Source organism: Nerophis ophidion, linkage group LG16, assembly GCF_033978795.1.
Source record: "Nerophis ophidion isolate RoL-2023_Sa linkage group LG16, RoL_Noph_v1.0, whole genome shotgun sequence".
Classification (NCBI taxonomy): Eukaryota; Metazoa; Chordata; class Actinopteri; order Syngnathiformes; family Syngnathidae; genus Nerophis; species Nerophis ophidion.
The window spans coordinates 29,486,264-29,496,867 of NC_084626.1; positions in this window are offsets into that span (position 1 = coordinate 29,486,264).

Genomic DNA, 10,604 nt, shown 5'->3' on the forward strand with positions numbered 1-10,604 from the left:
ATTCCATTGAAAGGTGGTGTTTTTATGGACATAATGGGCATAGAATGTAATGTAAAAGTCCCCAACATACCTAAAGTCAAGTGTGTGTGTGTGCGTGTGTGTGCTTGTGTGTGTGTGTGTACTGTGGTGGACGTCCCAGTAGGTCCTGTGTGGCAGAGATAAGACTATTTTCTACACAGAAGTCGATTTCCTGAGAACTGGCCGTCAGTCCCATGAATCCCCGGCAGTGACACACCACCCGGTCCATCTCCAAAAGTAGTGCCACCACTACCCCACTGGCCCAACGGGGCCGCAACTGTCTCAACTTGTGTCGGACGCTTTTGCAAAACCAACAGACGCTCTGCAATGCGTTGTGTGTGTGTGTGTGTGTGTAATGTGTGTGTAAGTTGTGTATGACAGCGAGCGGCTAATTCCTGGCCTCCCTCCTTTCATCGTGATAAGCTCTTATCTGAGGGCAGCAGCACACTCACACTCCCTGCCCAGCTATCCTCATCTCACACACACACACACACTGACTGCTGCCCTGCCTTTCCCTACACACACATATGCACACACTCTCCTCACAAAACACTTATTCCTGCTAAACTTCTACATTTTTGCACCCACCAATATTCCGTATAGTCTCTCTCTCTATGACACTCTATTTCAGTGGTTCTCAACCATCTTTCAGTGATGGACCCCCTGTCAACACATTTTTAATCCAAGTACCCCCTAATCAGAGCAAAGCGTTTTTGGTGAAAAAAAGAGATATAGAAGTAAAATATGTCATCAGTTTCTGATTTATTAAATAGTATAACAGTGTAAAATATTGCTCATTTGTAGTGGTCTTTCTTGAACTATTTGGAAAAAAAGATATAAAAATAAATAAAAAAGTTGTTTAAATATAAACAAGTGATTCAATTATAAATAAAGATTTCTACACAACTTAAAGTGCCCTCTTTGATTGTAATAGAGATCCATCTGGATTCATCAACTTAATCCTAAAGATTTCTTCACAAAAAAAGAAATCTTAAACATCAATATTTATGGAACATATCCACAAAAAATCTAGCTGTCAACACTGAATATTGCATTGTTGCATTTCTTTTCACAGTTTATGGACTTACATTCATATTTTGTTGAAGTATTATTCCATCCATCCATCATCTTCCGCTTATCCGAGGTCGGGTCGCGGGGGCAACAGCCTAAGCAGGGAAACCCAGACTTCCCTCTCCCCAGCCACTTCGTCTAGCTCTTCCCGGGGATCCCGAGGCATTCCCAGGCCAGCCGGGAGACATAGTCTTCCCAACGTGTCCTGGGTCTTCCCCGTGGCCTCCTACCGGTTGGACGTGCCCTAAACACCTCCCTAGGGAGGCGTTCGGGTGGCATCCTGACCAGATGCCCGAACCACCTCATCTGGCTCCTCTCGATGTGAAGGAGCAGCGGCTTTACTTTGAGTTCCTCCCGGATGGCAGAGCTTCTCACCCTATCTCTAAGGGAGAGCCCCGCCACACGGCGGAGGAAACTCATTTTGGCCGCTTGTACCCGTGATCTTATCCTTTCGGTCATGACCCAAAGCTCATGACCATAGGTGAGGATGGGAACGTAGATCGACCGGTAAATTGAGAGCTTTGCCTTCCGGCTCAGCTCCTTCTTCACCACACCGAAGTATTATTCAATAAATATATTTATAAAGCATTTTTGAATTGTTGGTATTTTTAGAATATTTAAAAAAAAATTCTCACGTACCCCTTGGCATACCTTCAAGTACCCTCAGGGGTACGCGTACCCCCGTTTGAGAACCACTGCTCGTTTTCATTGAGGGCCACGTTGCAGTTTTGGCTACCGTCAGGGGGCCAGCCACTTGTAACATTAATAAAACAAAAACAAATATACATGTCAAATGATGACCTCTGCATTTGATTAGTAAATGTATATTTGACCTATACTGTAAGGGAAAAAAAAATCTGTGGATTTTGCGGTTAAAAAAAGAAGGCAGAATTCAACCCTAAAATCTGCAGTAAAAAGGTCACACTCTATTTTACAGTCACATTCTAGTGATTGACCTGCCAGTTTTTTGTTTGTTTTTTTTGCATAAAAATGTGGTCGCTGCTTTCACAGTGTATTACTGTAAATGTAAAAATTAGGGGTGTGGGGAAAAAATCGATTCGAATTTGAATCGCAATTGTCATGTTGTGCCATTCAGAATCGATACTAGTTTTTAAAAGAAAGTTTTTTTTTAATCAATCCAACAAACCACTACACAGCAATACCATAACACTGCAATCCAATTCCAAAACCAAACCTGACCCAGCAACACTCAGAACTGCAATAAACAGAGCAATTGAGAGGAGACACAAACACGACACAGAACAAACCAAAAGTAGTGAAACAAAAATGAATATTATCAACAACAGTATCAATATTAGTTATAATTTCAGCATAGCAGTGATTAAAAATCCCTCATTGACATTATCATTAGACATTTATAAAAAATAAAAAAAAAAGAACAATAGTGTCACAGTGGCTTACACTTGCATCGCATCTCATAAGCTTGACAACACACTGTGTCCAATGTTTTCACAAAGATAAAATAAGTCATATTTTTGGTTCGTTTAATAGTTAAAACAAATTTACATTATTGCAATCAGTTGATAAAACATTGTCCTTTACAATTATAATAATATAATTACTGTGCTAGCATGTCAGCAGACTGGGGTAGATCTTGCTGAAATCCTTTGTATTGAATGAATACCGAATCGTTTTGAATAGGGAAAATGTCGTTTTTGAATCGAGAATCGGGTTGAAATGAAAAAATCGATTTATAATCGAATCGTGATCCCAAGAATCGATATTGAATCGAATTGTGGGACACCCAATGATTTGCAGCCCTGGTAAAAATGGTACCACATTTTTTTTTCTTATGGTAGGCTTCTGTTTTGTTTTTTAAATACAGTACAGGCCAAACGTGTGGACACACCTTCTCATATCAATGTGTTTTCTTTGTTTTCATGACTATTTACTTTCTAGAGTGTCACTGAAGGCATCAGAACTATGACAGCCATTCCAGGTGACTGACTACCTCTCATCGAGAGAATGCCAAGAGTGTGCAAAGTACTAATCAGAGCAAAGGGTGGCTGTTTTGAAGAAACTAGAATTGTCAGAGTTAGTTTGTGACGAACCCCGAGATGCAGAGAACGAGGCAGGCATTGAGTGAGAAAACATGATTTAATCTTTAAATACTAAAACTTGGCTAAGAACAAACAAACATGGAAGCAGGGAACAAAAGACAGTAGGCTACAAACAGCTACGGAATATAGCTTACCGCAACGCTGCATTGACACGACACGACATGACACGACAGGTAGCAACGACAAGAGCGACAATAATCTAGCACTGACTGGAAGAACAAAGCAGGTAAAATAGGAGCGGGGCTGATTGACACCAGGTGTGGCCAGCTGCCAATCAGCCGCAGCTGAGGGGAAAACAGCACACAGGGGGAAAAAAACAGAGCTCTGACAGGAACTAAAAACAGGAAATACTAAACACACAAACAAACTGTCAGTGGCAAGCCTGACAAGAATATAAAACATGTTTTCAGTTATTTCACCTTTTTTGTTTAATACATAACTCCACTTGTGTTCATTCATAGTTTTGATGCCTTCAGTGACATTCAACAATGTACATAGTCAAGAAAATAAAGAAAACACATTGAATTTGGTGTGTCCAAACTTTTGAAATGTACTGTATATTGTCATGTTTACAGTGTACAATTTGGTGGATATCTTACTTTGAAATCATAAGGCTAAGTAGATATTTATGTATGTTTTTACCCCCAAAATGATTTGAATGTATGATGATATAATATCTGTTGCAATACTAGATGGATAAAGTTTAAAAGACATATAATTGCATGCAGTACATGTCTTTTTTTCCCCCTGTGAAAAAAAAGATGAACTACTTTATTGATGCATATTATTTCCAGGCTTTCACGGGCCATTCCAAATTATGTGGCGGGCCAGGTCTGGCCCCCGGGCCTTGAGTTTGACACCTGTGCTCCAAGCTCACTGGCCACCATCCTATATGAAGCCTCAAAGTGACACACATTTTCCGCACTGCTGATTGTTCCTCGTCAAATTATATTTCGATAAACATGAATAGTTCAAATTAAAGCTTAAAGGTGAAACTGGACTTCTTTTTTGTTATTATTTTGCCTCGCAGTCACAATCCTTATTTAGGACAAGAACAAGTTTTATTTTCTATGCATTTTAACTCGTAAATAAATGCGAGTAAAAGTCTGTTTATGGGGGGTTGCTGTATTCTGCCTATAAAGCGCTTAAAACAACATCCAAACACTCCATTGAGGTTGTATAAACATGCTGTAAGTACATATAGCGTATGTAATGTAGTATCATCCATTTATTATTTGCTTATTTTGCTCTTTTCAAGCATTTGTATTAGTTTAACAGAAGCATTAAAAAAAGGCAATATTCAAATGAACCGCAATTTCTTATTTGTAACGATTCTAATCAATTCCAAAAACTCAAAAATCGATATATATATATATATATATATATATATATAAATCGATTTTGTCGTGTCTAGCCACTCAGGCAAATCATATTGTTGATGTAGATCAGTGGTTCTCAACCTTTTTTCAGTGATGTACCCCCTGTGAACATTTTTTTTAATTCAAGTACCCCCTAATCAGAGCAAAGCATTTTTGGTTGAAAAAAAGAGATAAAGAAGTAAAATACAGCACTATGTCATCAGTTTCTGATTTATTAAATTGTATAGCAGTGCAAAATTATTGCTCATTTGTAGTGGTCTTTCTTGAACTATTTGGAAAAAAAGATATAAAAAATAACTAAAAACTTGTTGAAAAATAAACAAGTGATTCAATTACAAATAAAGATTTCTACACATAGAAGTAATCATCAACTTAAAGTGCCCTCTTTGGGGATTGTATCAGAGATCCATCTGGATTCATGAACTTAATTCTAAACATTTCTTCACAAAAAAACACATTTTTATGTAACATGTCCACAAAAAAATCTAGCTGTCAACACTGAATATTGTATTGTTGCATTTCTTTTCACAGTTTCTAGCCCTAAATCAAGAGTGTCTCAAAGGGCTGCACGAGCCACAACGACATCGTCAGCTCAGATCCCATCCCCTAAACAGAATTTTATTTAGGGAAAATTATTTCCCTTACAAAATTATTTTTATACTTTTTAATCAAACTTGAAATTGATTGGTTTATACTAAAACATTTTTTTGTGTGCAAAACATCAATAAAAATAAAACAAAAAAATCAAGTATGGCCAATTTTATGACTCAATAGCTTCTACATCATGAAACAACCACTACTCCTGTGTGCTATGAGAGCCACAAAGTGAAATGTGCCATTATATTCTTATCGGGAAGAAGCTAGGATGCGTTTTTTTTGCCAAAAAAATTACATATGAATCATGCCGTCACTGATTAATCAGTATTTTACATCCAAAACAGGGGCTCCACGCACACCGCCGTGGACAACTTGCATATTGTTGCAGCATTTCTCTCATGCAGTTGTTTGTTTTAATCAATCAATCAAGCTTTATTGCAGACTCCATCGTCCAAGTAGACATACAATCATAAACAGTACATGAAACAAACAAAATACAGTATAAAAGGCCATCCATCCATCATCTTCCGCTTATCCGAGGTCGGGTCGCGGGGGCAGCAGCCTAAGCAGGGAAGCCCAGACTTCCCTCTCTCCAGCCACTTCGTCCAGCTCTTCCCGGGGGATCCCGAGGCGTTCCCAGGCCAGCCGGGAGACATAGTCTTCCCAACGTGTCCTGGGTCTTCCCCGTGGCCTCCTACCGGTTGGACGTGCCCTAAACACCTCCCTCGGGAGGCGTTCGGCTGGCATCCTGACCAGATGCCCGAACCACCTCATCTGGCTCCTCTCGATGCGGAGGAGCAGCGGCTTTACTTTGAGCTCCTCCCGGATGGCAGAGCTTCTCACCCTATCTCTAAGGGAGGGACCAGCCACCGGGTGGAGGAAACTCATTTCGGCCGCTTGTACCCGTGATCTTATCCTTTCGGTCATGACCCAAAGCTCATGACCATAGGTGAGGATGGGAACGTAGATCGACCGGTAAATTGAGAGCTTTGCCTTCCGGCTCAGCTCCTTCTTCACCACAACGGATCGATACAACGTCCGCATTACTGAAGACGCCGCACCGATCCGCCTGTCGATCTCACGATCCACTCTTCCCCCACTCGTGAACAAGACTCCTAGGTACTTGAACTCCTCCACTTGGGGCAGGGTCTCCTCCCCAACCCGGAGATGGCACTCCACCCTTTTCCGGGCGAGAACCATGGACTCGGACTTGGAGGTGCTGATTCTCATTCCGGCTGCTTCACACTCGGCTGTAAAGGAATTATCACATAATAATAAAACAGTGCTTGTGTATATATCCATTAAAAGGCATCTAATAAATAAATAAAAGCAGCAATAAAATAAAAAATATATGTACTTTTTAGTGGGGCTGTGTGGGTTTTTGCCAATTGCAGAATTTTTGAAAAAATCCTGCAGTGTTTATGCGATTGCAGAAAAGTGAATTATATTTATATAGCACTTTTTCTCTCGTGACTCAAAGCGCTTTACAAAGTGAAACCCAATATCTAATTTTTATCTATTTATTTTTTTTACATTTAAACCAGTGTGGGTGGCACTGGGAGCAGGTGGGTAAAGTGCCTTGCCCAAGGACACAATGGCAGTGACTAGGATGGCGGAAGCGGGATTCGAACCTGCAACCCTCAAGTTGCTAGCCCGGCCGCTCCACCAACCGAGCTATACCACCGTTCTTATCGCATTTGTGTTATAGGATTTTTTTGGGGATAATTTCTGTTAGAGAGAACTTATGCAATGGACGGAAGGAAAAACTCCCCCAACCTTGAACAGTCCAAAGTCCTATGTGGTCTTCTTAGAATGATGCACAGCGAAAGTAAACAGAGTAGGTTAAGCCTCGGGGCCATTTTTGTTATTGTGACTCACATATTATAAATATTATTACATTTTTAATTATTATTTTTTTTTACTTAGTGTTGCTATTTGCTCGTGTATGAAAAAATGTTATGTGAATAAAGTTTGATTGACATCTAATTAGAAACTACACTGACTATTAAGATCAGGGATGTCAAACTCAAGGCCCGAGAGCCACATCTGATATAAATAAATACATAATAAATAATATGCGTTAATAAAGTACTTAATATTTTCTTACTTAATGTATTTGTTATTTCCATTTTAACCGAAAAAATGCAGATAACGCAGGACATTGCATACCTTTTTAATTTTTGATATTATCAAATATAGCAAAAAATATATTATCATACTTTCTAAATGGGTTTAGAGCAAGTTATCCCTCAAATTGTACACTGTAAAAATGACAATACATTTTTTACTGTAAAATGTCCGATGTTTTTTTTTTTACAGCATATTATTGTCAATTGAAAAAAACTCTACCACTGTTTTTTTACGGGAAATTTTGTCGACTGAGTTGCCAGTGTTATTACTGCAAGATCTATGGTTGGTTATTTTTACTGCTAAAGGTAAAACTGTGAGGAACTCGCATGGCTGTCGTATTAGTGACCCCAAGATGCAGGAACCAGGAGCACAGGGAGCAGGTAAAAAGAGTTTAATGTAATCAAAACAGAAAATGAAGCAGACTTGCATGTACAACTTCAAAAAATATAAATCAATCTTCGAGCACTGAGGAGTGCTCGAGACAGGCATAAATAGAAACATGCTGATTGGCAGCAGGTGTGGCAATCAACAGCAGGCGAGGAAAAAACACCGCGCTCAAAAGACAAGCAGGAAACGTAAACTAAATAAGATGGGAAGTAAATGCAAAACAATGATGAAGTGACAGATCGTCATAAAAAGAAGTGTCACCGTTTTTAATGGTAAAATTAGCAGCTCAGTTGCCAGAATGAAATAAAAACAATGGTAAAGTTTTTCCATTTAATTCAATATGTTGCAAAAAAACACTGTACTTTTTACAGTAAAATTCTGGTGATTGATTTGCTAGCTTTTTACTGTAAAAAAATACAGACTTTTTGTATATGATAATCAAATACATAAACAAATTCATAAATCATTCGTTGTTCAAAGCGGCCCATAACTACAATGTGGCCCTCAATGAAAATTATTTTGACAAGCCTGGACTGTTCACCAGTCAATCACATGACACTGACAGCTAGTGACGATGAATCTTTTAAGTGTGGTTTGATTGGCATACTTTTCACACATTATTTTTCTCCTCGTCCCCTAATTTCCCTGAAAACTGTAAATGAACAAAGAGCAGAAAGTTGCGGAGCTGCTTTGACTATCAAATGGCCGCCAAGCACAGTGCGGAGCGTATCTCTCTCCATGGCTGCAGTGCTTTGCATCGCCATGACAGTCTTTTGTATTTTAGATTTGTTTTATTCACTTGTCTGTCAAACTCTCCATGCGGTGCTCGGGAAGTCGGGGGGATCCAAATAGCAACACGATTGACCTGTTTATCTCCTTGATGGCTAAAAGTCAAAGTTTGGAGGGTTTTTTTTTTTCCCAATCCAATCCAATCCGCTTTATTTATATATCACATTTAAACAACAATAACGTTTCCAAAGTGCTGCACAGCCATGTTAAAAACAATATTATGCTCCACCAATGACTGAACAAAACAAAAAATGAATAAAAATAAAACCAATAAAAACAATATAAAAACAAATATGATTAAAAACTATTTTAAAGGGTAAAATCAATTAAAACAGGTTCTCGCCCGGAAAAGGGTGGAGTGCCATCTCCGGGTTGGGGAGGAGACCCTGCCCCAAGTGGAGGAGTTCAAGTACCTAGGAGTCTTGTTCACGAGTGGGGGAAGAGTGGATCGTGAGATCGACAGGCGGATCGGTGCGGCGTCTTCAGTAATGCGGACGTTGTATCGATCCGTTGTGGTGAAGAAGGAGCTGAGCCGGAAGGCAAAGCTCTCAATTTACCGGTCGATCTACGTTCCCATCCTCACCTATGGTCATGAGCTTTGGGTCATGACCGAAAGGATAAGATCACGGGTACAAGCGGCCGAAATGAGTTTCCTCTGCCGGGTGGCGGGGCTCTCCCTTAGAGATAGGGTGAGAAGCTCTGCCATCCGGGAGGAACTCAAAGTAAAGCCGCTGCTCCTCCACATCGAGAGGAGCCAGATGAGGTGGTTCGGGCATCTGGTCAGGATGCCACCCGAACGCCTCCCTAGGGATGTGTTTAGGGCACGTCCAGCTGGTAGGAGGCCACGGGGAAGACCCAGGACACGTTGGAAAGACTATGTCTCCCGGCTGGCCTGGGAACGCCTCGGGATCCCCCGGGAAGAGCTAGACGAAGTGGCTGGAGATAGGGAAGTCTGGGCTTCCCTGCTTAGGCTGCTGCCCCCGCGACCCGACCTCGGATAAGCGGAAGATGATGGATGGATGGATGGACAGTAAAATAGAAATCAAAGTGTATAAAAAACACAGAGGACAACAGAGGACAGAGGACCACACAACTCGCGTAGTGTTAAAAGCCAAAGAATAAAAGTGGGTCTTAAGACGAGACTTAAAACACTCCACTGTGGGAGCAATTTGAACATGGAGCGGCAGAATGTTCCAGAGCTTAGGACCGACCACAGAGAAGGCCCTGTCTCCCCTGGTCTTAACTCTGGTCTTGGGCACCACGAGCTGGAACTGGCTTTCGGACCTCAGAGCGCGCGCAGGGATGTAAATTTGGATGAGGTCCGAGATATATTGAGGTGCCAGTCCATGTAAAGATTTAAAAACAAACAGCAATGTTTTAAAATCGATTCTAAAATGAACAGGGAGCCAGTGCAAACTCTGAAGGATTGGGGTTATATGCTGGCGTTTCCTGGCCCCTGTTAAAAGTCGTGCTGCCACGTTCTGGACTAACTGCAACCGGGAGAGAGCTTTTTGGCTAATGCCAGCATAAAGTGCATTGCAGTAGTCCAGGCCACTTGAAATAAAAGCATGCACGACTTGTTCAAAAAGGTTAAAAGATAAAAACGGTTTAACCTTTACTAAAAGACGAAGGTGATAAAAACACGATTTTACAACGCCATTGACTTGTTTGTCTAGTTTAAAATCGCTGTCTATAGTGACAGCGATAGTTTTGCTGTGACACCAGTCAGAAAATCAACGATTTACAGCCTTAAATTGAGGATCCAGCCCCACGAGTTCAGTTCAAGACCTGGGAGCCAAAACACCACCACCCCAAACCAAAGTGCTCCTGTTGTGTAGAACAGTGTTTTTAACCCACTAGTGTGCCGTGAGATACAGTCTGGTGTGCCAGGGGAGATGATCTAATTCCACCTATTTGGGTTCAAAATTAATTTTGCAAACCAGTAATTATAGTCTGTAAATTATGTGTTGTTGTTGAGTGTCGGTGCTGTCTAGAGCTCGACAGTGTAACCGTGTAATACTCTTCCATATCAATAGGTGGCAGCCGATGGTTAATTGCTTTGTAGATGTCGGAAACAGCGGGAGGCAGTGTGCAGGTAAAAAGGCGTCTAATGCTTAAAGGGGAACATTATCACCAGACCTATGTAAGCGTC